This window comes from Mustela lutreola, chromosome 11 (genome assembly GCF_030435805.1).
Source record: "Mustela lutreola isolate mMusLut2 chromosome 11, mMusLut2.pri, whole genome shotgun sequence".
Taxonomy (NCBI): Eukaryota; Metazoa; Chordata; class Mammalia; order Carnivora; family Mustelidae; genus Mustela; species Mustela lutreola.
This window is the reverse complement of record NC_081300.1, coordinates 25510937-25529524: the sequence shown is the minus strand read 5'-3', so window position 1 is coordinate 25529524 and position 18588 is coordinate 25510937. Positions and strand designations below refer to the sequence as shown.

Here is an 18588-nt window from a genome sequence, read left to right as displayed (position 1 = left end):
ACCCACTGTGAATTTCCTAAAGTGGAAGTCGCACTCCCAGGAGAAGCTGCGTATGATGGATGAAGGAAGGCTTAAGCTGGGTGGATAAAGCGCTGATGATGAAATTTCAGGGCTCAGCCAACTAGCCCTGAAATATCCAAAAGGATATTTCTTCTTCTCTTCTTCTTTCTTTCTTCTTCTTCTTCCTCTCCTCCCCCTCCTCCACCTCCTTCTTTTCTTTCTCCTCCTCTTCCTCCTCCTCCTCTTTCTCATTATTATTCTACTTGTCATCGTCAAACTTCTCAAACACGCACAAATAGAGGAGCCTAATAAATCTCTAGGTGTCCATCACCAGCTTCAACAGTATGCAACGATCTGCTATTTTTGCTTCATCTTTTTGATCTGGAATATCTTAGAGAAAAGCCCAGATATCATGTCATCTGTAAATACCTGTCACAGTATTACATGCCTTAAAAAATTCATAACAATTCCTGGATATCTAACGCCCATCCTGGATCTAATGTTCCTGGCTTCTCTCAGATTGGTCCATCTACGGCAGGTAGGCCTGAAATCAGAACTCAAACTGGACCCACAGAGTGCATTTGCTTGGTGTATCTCTTAAGGCTTTACCAGTCGGGGCACCTGGGTGGCTCAGTCAGTTGAGCATCTGACTCTTGATTTCGGCTCAGGTCATGATCTTGGGGTCATGGGATTGAGCCCTACGTTGGGCTCTGTGCTCAGCAGGGAGTCTGCTTTTCTCTCCCTCTCCCTCTGCCCCGTTTATGGAGGGCATTTGTCCTGAGGTTTCAGTGTGGCTGTGTGGATAGCCTCCCTGCATTGGCGTTTTGCCTATTTCTCTAGTTCCTGTGTAAAATGGTGGCTAGATTTACCAGCTTGAGCAGATCTGGTTCAGCTTTACAGCAAGCAAATATCATGGGTGATGCTGTGTCCTTCCTATTGCATCTGTCTGTCCAGATGACCCAACCACACACAACCAAGTGTTGACCCAATCTTGAAAACGGTGCCTGGTATTTGTTTTTTGTTTTTTGTTTTTTTTTCCACAGAGAAATATATTTATTTTTTCTTTAGAATTTGGCTCAGAACAGTAACATAAAAATATTTACATTAAAATAAATTAATGTGATTAAGCATATGTAATAATTATGTTAGAATATATTAGCCTTTTCGTGAATTTAATAAAAACTAAGATTTGGTTTTAGATTTAGTACCATCCTTCCAAATATTTGGTATAAAACTTGGTAGCAATGCACCTATCTAGTGGACAGGGCAGTCCGAGATGTCGCCAAGGGACAATCAATGCCCTTCACAGTCCGCTACCTCTCCTGGGGCATATTAGCAAAGCTAATATGGACCCATGGGTTTGGATACCTTTTTGAGCAACTAGATCCTCCCAGTGCCTCCAAAGTTATATACCACATCCTAAAATGTGCTTCTAGATGCATCTCTAACCCTTTGGGACTTGCCCATTTTTCTAAGATTTCACGGGAGACTCTCTCCGACGATGAGGTTCCAAAATTCTACCACCATATCCTTTCTTCGCCTGTCTCTGTGTGACTTTTAACCTTCCCTTTCTTCTTTTTAAAGAAAAGACCTATTTAAATGACCAGCCAAGCTGGGGACCCTGTGCTCCCTACAGTCCAGGCCCTACCAGCAACTCTGTGGGCTCAGCCAGAATCCCAGGGTCTCAAGAGCCTGTGGGTTCCTCCAGCCGTCTCCTAGAAGATGAGTCAGAATCTCAAGGAGAACAAGAACACATAGTTGAATATGATAAATATGCATCCAAAATTTTTAAAAACCAAATTACACAAATCAAGCTTATTCTGAGAGGTTCGTTTTGCCAGGGGTCTCTAGTGCTCCAATCAGCATAATTAAATACCAAGATCTCTCTAGAATTGATTGTGGTTTTCACATTTTTTTCCTCCTCCAAGGACCATTTCAGTGGGATGATTTTAAGCTAATAAGAACCCCCAAATTAGAAACTAATTAAGGAGATGGAAAATACAAACGTATTTGTTTTTAGTCAGGCACTATTTTTATCAGAGGAATCATGAAAAATTAAAATTGTTAAATACCCATACGAAGGTTGTCAGTCAAGGGCAATGTGGCTTTCCGCCTCTCCCGGCTACAGAAGTGTAAAGGGATAGATCAGAAACCACTCCCTGTGTACCCCCAGGAAGCAACAGAGAGGCTAATGTTAAAGAACAGAATGACACACTGTTAGAGGCATGGGGAGGGAAAGCGTGCCGCCCTAAGACTCTCGAATCTTTGGTGATTGAGGTTCATAGTTCCCCTTTGGAAATGCAAATGCACCTGGCATCTTGGCAACACACGTTCTCATGCCCGTTGAACAGATGAGAACATTAAGGCCCAGGGAAGGTGAACAACCTGCCCGGGGTCACAAAGCCAACTTAGAAAGAGCCATGACTACATCTCTATCTAAATGTGCTTGATGTCGTGAAACAGCCTTCCCACTGTCCTCCAAATGTGCCACGGATTACCTCTTAAAATAGATGTTAAGTCACAATGACACAGGTTTGGAGGGATTCTTTCTGATTCGTGACAGCTTTGAGAACTCGGGGCCCTGGGAGAGGCAGCAGGAAGCAGGAGCCAGCTGCTCCAGGGGATAGGACTTCCTGCCTAGAGAGGCAGCAACACGGGGACCTATGGGCCACTGCAGTGAGCCTCAAAGGACCGCTGACCCCGCCACACACAACCAAGTGTTGACCCAATCTTGAAAACGGTGCCTGGGTCCCCAGGCCTGGAGTCTCCACTCATTTTGCAGACTTTGCCCTGGTTCTCCAGCACAGCTGACACCCCCTTACTCTCTGTGTCACTGACCTTACCGCCTGCTCCTTCCACAGCAGGCCAGGAGGACCTGGGATCTGCCTGCAGGCACTCTAAACCTCTACCCCATGGCAGAATTCTCACCAAACCTTATTTTGCTGCTGCTGTTGGGGGCCTGTGGCTGGAGCAGATGTCATTCACAAAATAATAAAAACCATACCCCCATCCCCAGAAAGAGTAGCCACGCTCTGTGCCAGTGGGTTCCCTTATCCTCAGAGGGAGGAACCTGAATGTCTATGGCTCAGGAAAGATAGTGGGTAATAAGGTAGAGATGGGTCTTCGTTTCAAAGGCGGCAGCCGGGAGAATAGAAACAGAAAGGTTGAAGGACATTCAGTTTTTAGAGCAGGACCCCTGGGGTGGGTCCCAAAGAGCAACTTGGCAGTGTCCAAACCCTAGAGATGAAGGCCTAGGTACCTCAAGATTCCCTATGGCAGAGCTGACACAGGAGCACAGGCTGCCTGCAGGGTCTGCCTCCTCCAGATGGCCCCAGGAGGGTCCCCAGGCAGGTCCTGCTGCCATGCGCTGGGATCCAGGCCTCACCTCCCTCTCCATTTTTCCTGACCTGTAAAGCCCCATCATTCCTGTGCAATGGACAGAACCACAGAAATGCCCGCTAGGAAACTTCTGCCAAACTTAGGGGAACTCGAATTGGTTTTTGTTTGACTTAAGATAATAACAAGAATTCTTTCTTGACAACGAATGTCACGAGATAATCACTCATTGTTGTATTGAAGTTCTCATCATTACCCAGCAGGATAGAAATGATTAGTGCTACTTCCCACAAAGTCTCTGATGCTCAGAGAGCTTTAGGAACTGCCTGAGGTCAGCCTTGAACCAGCAGATGCTAGAGTTCTAAGACCAGCTGGGGACACCCGCCCCCAGGGCTGGTTCTAGAAAACATAAGTCACCATCTAGAATGAGTGATTCAAGTCATCTCAGATCGCTGAAGCCAATTTCCCCAGGGATGCATGACGGATGTGTCATAAGAAGAGGACATGATAGTGAGTCCTATTGTTAAGCTTGGGACACCTGGCCTCTGGGTGCCCACTGACAAGATATTCTAGACTGTAGACCTGAGCTGTCCAGGACAGTAGCCACAAGCTGCTTGAAATGAGCCCTTGAAACGTGGCCAGTCCAAACAGAGGGGTGCTGCCTGTGTCAGATGCACTTAGGACTTGGAAGACTTTGCATGAAAAGGAGAACGGGAAATACCTCATTAACAATTGGCATATTGATCATAGGTGGAAATATTTGGGCCTTTCGAGTTATATGAAATGCATTATTACAATTAATTTTATATTTACATATTACATATTTACATACTACAATTAATTTGACTTTCTTATGCTTACCTTTTTGTGTGTGGCTACTGGGAAATTTAAAATCCCATGGGTGGCTTACATCTGTGGCTGGTGCTCAGACTCTCCTAGGCAGCCCTGCTGTAGGACCCAAGGCCCGCCTTCATTTCTATACCCAGCTCACCCTGCCCTGCTCCCAAGAACAGCGCTGGAAGCTGAGGAAGCAAGACCCTCCGGGCATTCTGAGAATGTCCTCTCTTCTCAACAATTCTGGAAATTCCCACCCCTCCCGCCGTCTGTCTTACTAGGTACCCATAAAGAACCGTGGGCCCAGCAGTTGCCAAGGCACTTGAACCCAGTCACCATTTCTGGGTGTTTGGCTCCACCTTGGACTACACCTTCCTTGGCCAGACAAATCCTGATAACCAGGTTTCCAGAGTCCAGGTCTTGGATCCCATTACAATTGTGACCCTTGGGACTTCCAGCCTCCTTTGCTCCCAGCCCGGCCAGACCGTGAGCTCCTCCAAGGGCGGCATAATGCAAGTAAGTTCGATGTATTGATCACTTCTTATGGTGCCAGCTGCTGCGCTAAGTGTTTTTGCATGTTTTATTTTATTTAATTCTCCCAACCAGTCTGTGAGTGAGAAAGCATTGCCCCCGTCTTGAAGATAGGAGCCCGAGGCTCCCATGGTCTTGGCTCTGTCCCCACTGCTGTGCTTATTCCTGTGTGCCATCCTCCCTCCCTCAGCAGCAAAGATCCTCATACATCTTTGCATTTCTGGCACCGCGCGCAGTGCCCAGCACACAACAGCTACTCAGTAATATTGATAAACTAGGTTAAGAACCTTTTTCATAGACTTGATCCTTTGTTCTTTCTTGCCTTGATCAGGAAGCTTACTACTCCGACCTTCCTGAAACCACACACACGATGAAAGTCCTCACACAGCACCCCGCAGGACTGGACCTTTGCTGCCCTTATCACCTGCCACCACGGGGCTCTTTAGGTTCAGCCCTGCCTAGGTCCCCAGTCCAGTCTGAGACATATGGACCACAGCCCCCACTGAGAGGTGGGATATGTGAGTAGTCCAGGGCCAGTATGCTGGCTTCTGGGGTCCCCAGAGACACAGCCCCAGATACCTAAGGAGCTGGCTGCCTCCCTAGCAAAGCCCCTCCAAGCACAGCCAGACCCCTGACTAACCTTGCTGGGCTCCCCAGAGCTCAACCTCCCTTCTATTTCCTCATATACATAGGAGCTAAGTCCTGGGCCTGCCTGGTGCGTGTGGCTGACCCATTTCCTAGAGCTAGGCTCAGCTTTCTAAATTCCTTCTTCATCTTATTCTTTCTGCCTGATTTAGAACAAGGCCACCCAGAAGTCCTAATTCTCTGCCCCTCCCCACCCCTTGGCTTGACCCAATGGATCCTGACACTGGCCGGCACTGGAATGGAATTTGCCACACCCCCTTGGGCCTCCTGCCCCAGGCCATTGGTCCTTCTCCCCCTGCCCTGGTCAATTTCCCAAGGCCCTAAGCTATTTTTGCCTCTGCCCTAGCCTGCCGTTTTCCCCAAAGTAGAAGTTGCCAGAATGGTACCCTATATGACACACAGAGCAAAGACCAGATGACCCATGGGAACAGGCCCTCCATCAGATCAGAACTCACCTTCAGGGTCTCCAGTCCCACTGGCTCCCTTCTTTTTCTAGCCTCAGACCTCCACCTTCAGGCTCTGGGGACCTGCATGATACTTCCTGCTTGGCTGACTTCTAGATCCAGGGTATCCACCAGCCCCTTCCTCTGCTCCCCAAATCCCTACTCATGACCTTCTCCAGCCACCCTGGATGATCTGCTACTTGACCTAGTGCCCTTGGAGAGAGAGAGAGAGATCCATAAAGTCCCCTTTTCCTTTAGTCTACAAGAAATACCAACCTACCGCCTGACCCTCTCTTCAGAGAAATCTCAGTCAATCGAGAAGGCTTCCCAACCAGTGAGGTCTCCAGACCTACCCCCCAAGAATCCGCCAAGCACTCCTGTGCCCCTCGCTGCCTGTTTACCCACTGGCATCAACTCCCGGCCCAAGGGAGCCAGTAGGGAATAATGACTTCTTGATTTGTTACTTTGAGCTCTTCAAACAAGAGGTGCTACGTCTATAAAGGCATCACGCCTTCCCATACAGCTAGGAAGTGAACCAGCCGATGCTAAATCTTCCGGTGCCAGGCTCCAGTGAGTGCACGGGGCAGAAACTAATAACTAGAAAGCGCCCATCTATCATCTTATCAGGCCTTACGGCACTTTGTTTGCATAGTTATCTTTCCAAGGGTTGACATTTGATGTCTTCTGCAGGCTGATGTATTCTCCTACCTGCCACATCATTCAGAGAGGATAGATGAGCCTCAGGTTCATTACCTGTCATTACACCGTGTACATGTTGCTGGGGGCCGAAGCATCGATTCTTCTTGAGTCTCTCCGGTGGCGAAGCCCTCCCGACGTGGCGGCCCCAGGTCCAGCGGTCTACAGACGACCCTCACTCCTCAGGCCTTGGCTGCGATCTGCGCCATCCCCTCCTCCTCTTCCTGGCTGGCCCACTCCTCGGAGGTGACAGCACGTTCTGAGCTCCCAGCTGCTTCAGAAAGGACCTGCAATAAGAATGGAGGCCTCTGTCGCCCACCGCGAACAGAACCACCTGTCCCAGTTTTAACCGTGCTAGAATTTTCCAGCCATCGTCTTATTGCTTTTTATGATTAGGTCCTGCAATTGCTGGGGACCATACATAGTTCACCGCAGCCAAGGTCTTCACTGCCAAGGTCCCACCCACCAGCCCCACCCCCGGGCCGCAGTGCACATATGCCCACGCACACACACCCTCAGTCTTGTTTCCTTACCTCTGTATATTTGTTTTCTCTGCCTGTAAGACCTACCTACCCTTCATCCTACCCACTCTTCAGAGCTCAGTTCCTAATACCGACAGAACCTTATTATCCCAGGAAAGAGGAGGGAACGGGGCACTCTCCGTCCACAGATGAGACCACAGAGAACAGACACATGCCCATCAGGGACACTCCTCAACTCCTGCAGCCCAGGAAGCCCCTGGGGTGACACTTCCAGCATGCTGTGGTGTGGGAGCTCCAGGCAGCCCCCCCACCTGTGGCTTATTATGAACCTCCTTTTGCAGTCCTTGGGCTCAGAGCAAGAGACAAGAGAGGACATGCAAGCCTCACTGAGTAAGGCATGCAGACTGGCTCCACTGGGTGACAGCATCTCCTCGCCAAGACCACAGCTCACACTCTAAGGAGTGGCCAGCCTGGAGGTCCGCTCACCTCCGAGGACTAGGTCCCCAGTAGAGCCATGTGCCTCTAGCCAGTCATGGCCTCCACTTCCAAAGGTACAAGGGAAGGGTTCCTGCTACCCAGATGGCCATAACCCTGAGCTCCATCCACCCCGGCCCTGGCCTCCGCGGAGCCTCAGTGAGCCCACTGCTGGGAAGCGGCTGTGGCCCGTGGGGAGTGCCCACAAGGGCACCCAGCACTACCAGTGAGGGGCAGCACCATGGACAGGGATGAGGGTGGCAAAGGAAGGCAGAGATGGGAGGTCCCATGAATTCCATAAGCATGACGATGACAGTGTCTTACACCACATATAATGATAAACACCCTTCAGGCTGCTTTGACATCCATTGGATCTCTTTGGTTTCAGAACAGCAAAGTAAAGGGGTATTTTAAAGAGGAGGAGACAAAGCACAGAGACACTGAATATCTTGCTAATGGTCACACAGTAAGTGGGTGAAAGAGCCAAGACAGGAACTCCTGATTCCCAATTACCATTCTTTCCAGCAAGCTCCCAGGTCCTAGGCTAACTCCCGGTCACCTCAGCGGGGTGGTCCAGAGGAGTAGGAGGGGGAAGGGGAACAGAGACATGCTTGGCCTGCTACGGGAGGATGAGGACAAGAGAACACTCATGCCTTCGGCTTCTTCCCTGAGAGGAGGGTCTGGGAGGAGGAAGCACAGAGAGAACAGAATAGGAAGACAGGGATATGCAGGCTCCCAGCTAACAGGAGCAGCTCAGGCAAAGAGGAAATTGGCTGTGATAAACAGCTACAGCTTTGGGGTGCAAGGCTGTGCCGACCTTGAGCTTCCTGGGGGACCTGACTCTATGGCTCCAACCTCCGAGGCATTTCTGGGCAAGACATCGCTGGAGGTGGTGTTTGTGCATCACTTGGAACAAACAAGGCAATTTCTGTTACAAAAAGCATATATGCATTTCTATGTTCTTTCATATAGGTGATATGCTCCTAAATAATAAAAATTTTTAAAAATCCACACTGTCCCACCCATATGAAGAAAGATTTGCTTCTGGACAGTAGGATGCCCTGCTTGATTCCAGAGCTACTCTGCTTCTATTGACAAGGGAGGAATCACAACTTGGAAATCTCTACCTGGCAGTAGAAGGCGGGGCCAACCCAGCTCCTTCCAGAGAAAAGCAGCACCGGCCACAGGCCCGGAAACCCAGGAGAGGGGGCAAATCCATGGAGCTGTGCAGAACAAAATGACCCAAACACTAATGGCAGCCACAGCACCTGGTGCAGCCCCATGCACCCCGCTCCATCCAGTCCACCGTGGACTAGACCTCCCAACCTGGGGCTATGGGAAGAGCAGCAAATCATTCCCTTGGCCTTAGGTCTCTGAGTCCCAGGCAGCCAAGGGGGTCCTTAGTCAACTCTGGAGCTCTTAAGTGAGCCCTGCTACGTGCTGCAGATGCCCTGGCGGGGGAAGGAGAATAAGTCGACCCCTTTAGAAGCCAGTCACTGGCCTCTCCCGCCAGCTGCATGGTCACCTAGCAGCTGTAGCTCCGGAGGCAAACAGCTCAAGCTCATAAATTCTTGTTGGGGGTTGGAGGGGGTGGGTGAGGAGAGCCGCACTTGGGCCCTCCTGCAAGGTGGGGCTGAACCACATTCACAGCAGATGGTGCTGTCGCCCTCACTCCGGGATTCTCATTCCTAATTATCTGTGCTGTCAGCAAAACAATTAACCCTCGAAGAAAAATTGCACCGTCCACTCCCAACCATATGAAAAGGCAATTTTTCCCAAGGACAAGGGACACTTAGGGCAGTGGCAGACGGAAAGTAGGGCAGCCTTGCCTTCGGTTTTGGATCTCACTCACCCTGGGCAATTTCACCATCCTCTGACCTCCGCGGTCTGGGAGCCATCCCGGCAGCCCCAGCAGCCCCTCCAGCCTCCGAACCTGAGCTGCCTTTCCCATAAGAAGGCGGGGAGCCTAAGCCCTAGGGCCCCCTGCACCCCACAGTGCTACCATTCTACAAGCCCCGGTCTTTTCCTCCAAACGTTAAGTCCCTTTGGCGCTGAGACCGCTTTTCTGTCCGTTCCTTCATTCATTTGCTTACTTGCTCATTCATCTGTTTGTTCATTCATCCAGTCATTGCATATTTACCGTGTTGCTCCCAGGAGATACAAAGAAAATATCTATTCAGCCTTCTTGACCACGGCTTGGAGGCTTCTTCCCTGAGATGTGGGGAGGTGGGGGGTGGATGGGGCAGGGAGGGCTGGGGGCCGCCAGCCAGGAGCTGGAGCACTTGGCAGGGGCTTGGTTTCAGGCTGTAGGAGGGAAATCCTGTTGCTGCATTTGGATTCTCTGAAGATTCGGCGGCAGGAAGGCAGCCTCCTCTCCCGAGAGCTGAATTGGAGCGAGCCACTCCGGTCCCCAGAGCAGGCAGGCCTGCAGAGGGTGGAGAGGTGTGATGGGAGGCGAGCCCTAGCCCCTACCCCCACCCCCCTACCCACGCTGTGGGGGCTGGCAGTCACCAAGGTTTGTACCTCCCAGGTGCTCAGGAAGTATCAGAGGCGAGTGGAATGAATCAGAGCGCCCCTCCTTAGAGGAAGTGTTTTAAAAGCAAAGGGAAAAATAAATTCAGATGGGAGGGGGGGAAGCAAAGGGAGTTTTTACAGGGCTGGGGCATGGTGGTTGTCCCCAGGAGGCTACGCTTTAAGGCCGAGATCACTTGATCTAGATTGTCCCTCCCCGCACGATGCCATGGAAGAGAAAAGAGAGTGAGCAAGAGATGCTCACTGACCTCTCTGGTCAGTGCTGAGCGAGCCTTCGGGGATGAGGCCGTCAGGACCACATGTCATAGGTCCCAGGTGGAGAGGCTGATGGGCTGGCTGCTTTCAGAGGGAGATGGAGCGAGATGCTGCTGCAGGTGAAACCACACCCAGCCTCCCTCCAGCCCCACTCCCACTGCCTCCCAGGACTGCCCCTGAACAGCCCTGGGGAACTCCAAAGGCAAAAAGGAAAGTCCAGGTTGGGGCACTGCTGGGTCCCCATGGGGGCTGCAGCGCCCCCCCTCCCCCCCCCCCCCCCCCCCCCCCCGCTCAGACAGGGGTGGCGCTCTGGGCACTGGGAGGCGGAGTGCGGAGAACAGGGAGGGACGGACTTGGGGGTGGGGTGGGGTACGGAGCTGGGGCCCTTCCTCCACCACCACTTTGACATCTTTCTTCCCTCTCCCCATTGCCCATCGGCTACCAGTACTTGCCCTCACCCAGGGCCCAGGAGTGCAGGCCCTGATGCCAGCTCCTCCGCATAAAAGAAGAGTGTTTATATTCAAAGCGGACTGTTGCCCACTCAGAATCTGCCTACTCGAAGGCAGTGCATGTGACTGCACCCCCTGCCCAGAGTCCAAGCGGGACCGACGCCAACCCCTGGCTGGAGACGTTTCTAAATATGAGCCTGGCACAAAGAGTCAGGTTCCCAGGCCTCCTCTGCCCTGGGAGACCCAGCCAGGATTTTCGAGGCTGTTGGGAGGGAGAGGGCTGGTGGGGATAGGCAGGATCAGGAGGCAGCCAGCTGAGACAGCCATCAGCCCTGGAAATATCGCCTGCACCCCTCCCTGGCCTTCCAGCCTCGTTAAGGGGAGAGAAAGGATTGCCCTGCATCCAGAAAGTCTAATCAATTGCCCGCAACCCTTGGCAGTGGGGACAGGAAAGCCACTGCTCAAATGTGCACGGATTAAAAATATACAAATGGAATCTTTTTCTTCCCCTCTCCTCAACCCCCTGAAGCCTGGGATGCTCGTTAAAAATAGCCTTGCTGTGGTGTGGATCCTACAAAACCCAACGGCTGGCAGGAAAATGAAGGAGCCATTTGAGGCAGCGCTAAGTGGTCACCCCGGGGGAGTGGGCTGTGAAGGGCCAGGAGAGGGTGTCTTCAGGTGTTTCTAGACACACTGCTTGAATTTTTAACAATAAGCAGACATTATTATTTTTTTTTTAATGGAAGTTTATCCATTGCACCCTCCAACCTAAGCTGAAAGCTAAATATCCACAGACCTAGCCTGGTGCTGTCTGGCCTGGCAGGGCACGTACCCTTGGTCCCCTGGGCAACTGCTACAAGGAAAGCCCAAAGTCATGAAAAGAACCCTGAATCCAGAATCAGGGTCTTGGATCTGTAACTAACTGGCTGTGTGGCCTTAGACAGGTCATTGAGCTATCTGGGTGTTCACTTCCTCAACTATAAAATGAGTTGGATTTCATGCTAAGCCAGGTACCTTCTAGTCCTGGCGTCTCAATTTTTGGTATTGAGGGAAAACATCTAAGACTTGCCCTGTGTTTCTCCCCAGCACGAATAGGCCAGGGGACTGCGTCCCTGGGCAGAAGTGGGGTTTTAAAACCAGCAAGCAGGTGGAAAGGTCAGAAGCTGTTCCGAGAGCAGAGACCAACTGCGTACCTTGCTGACGAAAAGCCAAGTAGAAAGAGCATCACTTCAGGACCCACAGTGTCCTGGGTTCAAATCCTGCATTCAGCAGCCAGTAACTATCTGAACTCAGGTCATTGCTTACATGCAAATCAACCTCCTCATCTGCAACACAGGGTCAGAATACCCACGTGCAAAGTGGGTGTGAATGTAACTGCGACACAATGAAACGGTACCCAGCTCACTGTCGCTGCTTAACATCCTTTCATTCTTTTCTCTTTCCTGTCATTCACTCTGCCCTGAATTGCAGGACACCTAAGGGCTGGGCCCTGGATCAGGCTTGTGTCCCTGCTCCACTGCCCATTAGCTTGTGAGCCTGGCCAATTTCCCTGTGCCTCAGCCTCTGTGCCTGTAAACTGAGAGCGAGCTACGAGCGGTTGCCTAGTGGCCCCAGCCCACAGCCCTATCTGTGCTAGCCAACTGGGCCCTCAGCTTTCCATCTTGCATCTTCCATGGGTTTGCCATTTTGGACTTCCCTCCCAGGCAACCCCCTGCCCTCCAACCTGTCCAGGGATCCTGGACCACAGTGGACCACCACCTGGAGCGATCCTGCTGATCTGGTCCTTCCCTATTCACCCTTACCTACTCTCCACTTGGTCTCTGCTCAGCAGGCTGTGCACCTGGCTGGGAGCATGGATTTTATCCTGGAGGCACGAGGAGTGTGTCTCAGATCAGTGCTTCCCAAGCTTTAATGTGCTTATGAATCACCTGGGGATCTTGTCAAAATATAGATGCGGGTTCTGATTCAGGAGGTGCCACGTGGGGTCTCAGACTCCGCATTTCTAACAAGCTCCCAGGGGATGTCCATGCCACGGGTCTGGGACCACCCTTTGATTAGCAAGGCTGTAGACTGGAGGAAATCCTAGCGTGTGTGTGTGTTTAGGGGACAGGGACAAGGCAGACCAATTATCCACATCGAAAAAAGATGACAGAGATGGCACCACGGAGACCAAGGATGGATTCAAGAGATGCCAAAGAGGAAAAGCAGGTGACTGTTTTACCAAATTATGCGACCTGATCCAAATAATAAAGATCACACTGATGGGCATAACGTAGGAACACGGAAACATGCTTACGACATATCATCTGAGAAAGGGAACTGCAATCACACACACACACTGTGTCTTCAACTTGGCCAAAGGCGCATCTAAGGAGCCTGGTGGGAAGGCTACAGTGCAGAACGCCCCCCTCCATCCGGCCCCCGGTGAGATTACACGAATGCCACCGCGTGCATTTTCGTTTCTCTGTCATTTTCTAGATGCTCTCGATGAAGTCTCACCAGTTTTGTAATTCCAAACTTATCTTCTCCATGTTCTTATATGCCCACTTCTTCCGACTGTCAGTTATTCTGTGTCATTGAGGTCTGATGTATTTCAAGCACAAACTGCCATTTGCTGCAAGGATTGGAACACCGCGCGTTAAATCTTCTCCAACCCAAAAATAAAGCAACCCAGATTCTGTTTTTCCTCTAAGCCAAGGGTCCAGCGCTTTGGAAGGCTGGCGCTATCACCTCTCACTATAGCAACAGGGAGACCCTGGTGACCCCGAGCTTGCGGTTATTAAGAGTAAAAATAGGAAGCCTGTAGATAGACGTTCAGTAAGAAGCCGTACTGGACAAGCCGGGCTTGAAGTCCTCTCTGCCTCTCTTGTGGGGAAGAGAAAGCAAAAATCAGACTCTAGGAGCTGATTCCTGCAAGATTACAAGGTGCGTTTGGCATTTTCTTCTGTGTTTCTCAGGTTGGGGCGATGAGCTGCCTTTCAAACCAGTTCCTAATGCACCTGGAGGTAGGCTGTTCTAGAATAGGAGGCAAACGTTCCAGCCAGGGGATGCCTGTAGCTCACTGATAGATTGGGCATGCTCACACCACTCCTAGCTCCCTGCCCCCAGACTGCCCTGTGCACTAGGGTGACACCAGCTTTCCATCCACTCGGAACCCCATCCCATTCCGTGCAGGGTCTCCCCGGCCGGTCCTTGGGCAGATGCTTTGCGACCCCCAGTCTCCCATCAAGACCTTGGCTGGTCAAGGCCCAGCCCCGCCAGCAACAGGTTGTAGAAATTTGGGCAAACCGCTTCATATCTCTGAGCCTCAGTTACATCAACCATACCCATTTTCAAATGGGTTTATGGCATCTCGTGGTCTTTTTTGGGCCTAACGCTCCGTGAGGCCAACAGATACCACCATTTATCTGGCAATACAGATGAGGTATTTCACAGGCAAAGATTTTTCTAGATAACTGAAACAACTGCCCCTTCAAACAACAAAATGTGTTTTCTTTTAACCCTACCCTGAACAAATTATTTTTCTGAATGTGTACATGTTTCTCTTCCTTTTTGTGGCAAAAGATACAAAACCTAAACTTTGCTGTGGACATCTGTCCCCGGCTTTGGTCCACAAAGCCCTTGCTGTGGCTAAAGTGCTGAATGTGATGTGACCTTGTCTGCATGGCCATCCTGCCTCTCCAGGAGGCTCTCTGCTGTCCTGGGGGATACTGTCCCCACTGCGGTGATGGGGAGGCTTCTCTTTTCTTCTCTCTGCCCCTTCCCACTGGAAGGCTTCCGGGCCTCATGCTGTCTGTTTGGGTATGCCTGCCTAAAAAAGCTTCTTGGCTTCTAATGTGCAACTTAGAATCCTCCTGGGCTGGGCAACTGTGGGGCTCTGAGCCACTTCAAGATCTCTGTTCTGGGTAGGAGGAGTGATGGCAGGCTGATCTTTGGGTAAGTGAGGTGACGGTCTCTTGACCCTGCACCTGAACCGACACTTACTTCTGCTTCACTGGGTGCTCTTTCTGGATGCGGGTAGAGAGACCGTCGGAGCTGCTGACATTACTACACAGGCCAGACGAGAAGGCAAGCTCGGATTTAGAATTTAACCCCAATTCTGTCTGTCCCTAGTGTCTCCCCCTCCAAACCGACCCTCAAGTTTCAGTGGGCCTGTGCCTTGCGTCCTCTCTAAGAGATGCTACAAGTCCCCAAATTAGGCTTTCTTTCTCTGCTTCCCTGAGAAACCCGGCTGGAGGCATTAGCCCAGATGCAGGCTCATCCCTGGGTCAGAAACTTCTTGGGGAGCCATCCACGTGCCTCAGCGGTCCTCTCCCAGGTAAGGTAGTGGGAAGCCTTGAGGCCCTCTGCCCTTGCCCCTCCATGGCAGATGGGAGCCAGCTAACCCCAACAGGCTCTTATGGTCTCCTTTGCACACCAGGCTTCCAGCAGCCTCTTCTCCCACCTGAGAAGTCAACTCCCGCCAGTCAACTCTATTTCATCACCAACCCTACACATGTCCCCAGAACATATGAACTTCCTGTTCCATGCATAGCGGAGCCCACCACAGCACAAATCTTCTGGGAGACCCCAGCAGGGAACCTGGAGGAGGTGGTCAGGAAAGAGAATTCCCGAGTTCTCAAGCCTGGAGGTGGATAGTTCAGAAAGATGGCCTTGATGGGAAGGCCAGGCTGCCCACGACAGGAGAGGTAGGCTGCTGGGGATGAAACATCAAGACCACTTTGAGACCAAGGCGGGAGATGGCTTGCGAAATGCTGAGGTCATGGAGAACAAGGGCAGGGAATGGGGGCAGAGATGGCCTGGGAGATGGGCATGGGAGGTGACCAAGGGAAGAAGGTGGGGTGACCCGTAGCCCGGGCATTGGTATGAGGACAGAGCTATCAGTCCTGCCTCACCAAAAGACCTGACCCATGCTGTCACCATGAGGCCTATTAGAAAGGGACCTCTGCAAACCCACCTTCCTGCTTGGGTCCAGGCTAGGGAGCAGCAGGGCAACAAAATAATAATGCACCAAGACAGTAAAACAGCACAAGCCTTGCAAAATAATAACCAGTGCCCGGACCCAGGCATTTCCCAAGGATAGGTCAAGGCAATCATCATGGCCACCCCAGCCCAGAACTGGCACCCTACTTCTGCTTTGCCAGGCCATCTTCCCAGAGGGAGTTTATACACGGTTGGATCTAGTGTGAGCACGGGCCAGAGCAAAAGACAAGCTCAGGATTAGAATTCAATTCCAACACTGTACCTCCCAGTATCACCCCAGGTCTGCGACCAACCTCCACTTTTATGAGCAAACTGAGGTTTTGAAAGGGTTAAGCAGTCAAGATGACAGAGCTCATAAATGGGGGGGCGTCTGCTTTTGCACCCTCAGCTCTGGGCTCCCTTGGCTGCCACACATCTCCAGACCTCTGATTCCTAATTCTTCACTGGAGGCAAGGACAACAGCTCTGGGCTGCTTTGCTCTGGGAGACCTTCCTGTCTCCCTGCATGAAAACGCTGCTCCCCGTCTCCAGCGGAGGCCGAGATGGGGCAGCAGGATCACTCCCTCAGGTAGGGCTGGTTTCCAAGAGGTACAGCGTGCACTCACGTCACCTGACTGTGCACTCTGCACCCGCCCACACGGAGCATTGTCCAGGAGAGGATGGCAGAGACGGAGCGGAACAGAGGACACGGGAAGCTGGAGGTGGGGAGGAGAGGGGAGCAGCAGGGGGCGGGCAGCGAGGGCTACATCCCTGGGTGTGGCCCTGGCAGGACTTGAGAAGTACCTACGAGCAGCTGGGTGGCCCCTTCAAGTCAAGACAGCGGCACCCTGGCCACCCATGACAGGGAAGGGGGGGCGGAGGGAAGAAGTAATTTTACCTTCACGTCCAGTATAAATGGCTACAGACAAAGGAAATGGCTGAGAACGAGGACAGGTTTCCTGGTTACAGACTAGGCTCCAAGACCAAGTTTCCATTTGTTTGTTTTTTTCTTGCATCCTTTCTCACGCGCACCTGGCACTGCCCGGGGCAAGCTAAGGAGCCTGCCCAGATATTCCCATCCAACAGGTGTTTAGCGAGTCCCTGTTATATGTCTGGCCCTCCTGGGACGATGAGTGGACAACAGACCCCTACCTGAGGGAACATGAGGTCTCGTGAGAGCAGCCAGGATGGCACCTCCCAAAGCAGAGGGCCCGGAATCACCCAGTCCCTGAGTGATGCCCGAATTCGTGGTGCCCACACTAAGTGCTTTAAGAGGAACATTCAAGGTAGAACCAAAATGCTCAAGAGGCAGTGGGTCCTCCAGCCCTAGAGGTATTCAAGGCAGGCTGGCCACAGGCAGGGACAGGAAGGCGAGTCTGGTCCTCTGAGACCCAAGAAGGTTCTAGAAATGCGATGCCCAACAGGCCAATGTTGTGGGGGTGGGTGCGGGAACGCAGGGCACACATCCCTGGAAGCTGGTTTTAAAGGGAGGGGGAGGTGCTGCAAAACCTGCCAGGAAGCCCCTGGGGCAGAGACCATTTCCTTTTCATTTTGAGGCCCCTGTTAATACGTACTTGTGTTTCTATCCCGAGACTTTATGCCTATATAAATAAATAGTAATATGTATTATTTTTACCCTTTTTTACACACGTACTGTTCTGCATTGTGTTCTTATCATAATACCAGTGAAATCACCCCAGACCAGTATACAAAAGCGCCCTGGTTTTTTTCACGATCACCTGCTATACCACTGCCGACGGACGTTTATGTCGTGTCCAATCTCCCGCTCTTACAAGCAGTCCTGCAGTGAACAGGCTTGCAGATATACCCTTTCCTGCACGTGCCTGGATCTGCAGGAAAGAAGTGGCACTCCTGGGCCAAAGATGCATAACTGAAATTTCACAGCTACTGTCGAATTGCCCTCCGGAGAATGTATCCCCTCCTCTAGCCCTGTAGAGGAGTGAGCTCACTGTGGCGGGGACGCCAAGGCTTACATTTCCTCTGTGTCCCCACGGTGCTCCTTCCAGGGATAGACTTGGGAAGACTTTGGGGGTCACCACTGCTCACAGTTATCTGGACTCTTAGTAATGGGGGCTGGGCCAGAGAGGAGGATGAAGCCAGCAGGCAGCAAAGGGAGGGCCCAGGTTTGGAGGATTTGAAAGAGCAGTGGCTTTGTGCACGTGAAACAGCCAAAATCCCCCTCCTGCGCGGAGATCCCTCTGGGCAGACAGACAACAGGTTGCCCCAGTGCGGAAAACATATGCGCACCGTCTCAAGGAGAGGCTCTCAGCATGTGCTCCAAGAGGCCATTATAAGTGTATGTGGGCTTCCGAAGTCCCAGCTGCACCCGTGTTAAGAAAGAACCGTTTTCTTGCTGTTAATCCATTCCTGGTGATGTTGCTTCGAATTGAATGAGCCTTTTATGTGCTGAAGTCAAAGGCGATCTCAAAGATAAATTAAATCACTTATTCCGGAGAACATGAAAACTTCGATCAGAATGATTAAGACTTCACAGCAGCAGTTGCTGGACCAGGACAGCCCCAAAAGGACCCACTGCCCCCACCAGCCTGCCTTTGGCCCCACCAGCAGGGCAAGCTCAGGCCCCGGCACAGGACCCAGAATCCCACCCACTGGGAGACTTCTCTCTGGCAGAGCACAGAGGAGGCTGGAGGGGAGAGAGCAAGGGAGCCTGAGGGGCCCTGCTGTGTCCGCTGCCCAGCTCCCTTCCTCACCCCTCTCCAACCTCTACCCAGCTCCCTTCCTCAGCCCTCTCCAACCTCTACCAGGCCTTCTAGCTTCAGCTCTTCCCGGATTCAGCGGGCACCCCAAACCATGTTCCTAGAACACTTCTGACTGGAACAGGGACCCCGTCCGTCTACCTGGCTTGGCATCCACAGACTGGGAGCGCTCTGACGCAGAATCCAGCACCAAGTTCGAGCCCACTCAAGTA

General features: G+C 51.8%; 1 protein-coding gene across 2 annotated transcripts in view; it reads right to left on the bottom strand.

Moving 5' to 3' along the window:
• Positions 1-18588, bottom strand: part of ZBTB7C (zinc finger and BTB domain containing 7C) — a 339190-nt gene that overhangs the window by 265473 nt on the left and 55129 nt on the right. The window contains exon 2 of one of the 2 annotated variants that reach the window (XM_059139105.1): positions 6543-6772. The exons of the other annotated variant lie outside the window; for it this stretch is intronic. The gene's annotated coding sequence lies outside the window, so the exon portion shown is untranslated. The remainder of the gene's footprint in view (positions 1-6542; positions 6773-18588) is intronic. 2 annotated transcript variants of the gene reach the window in all.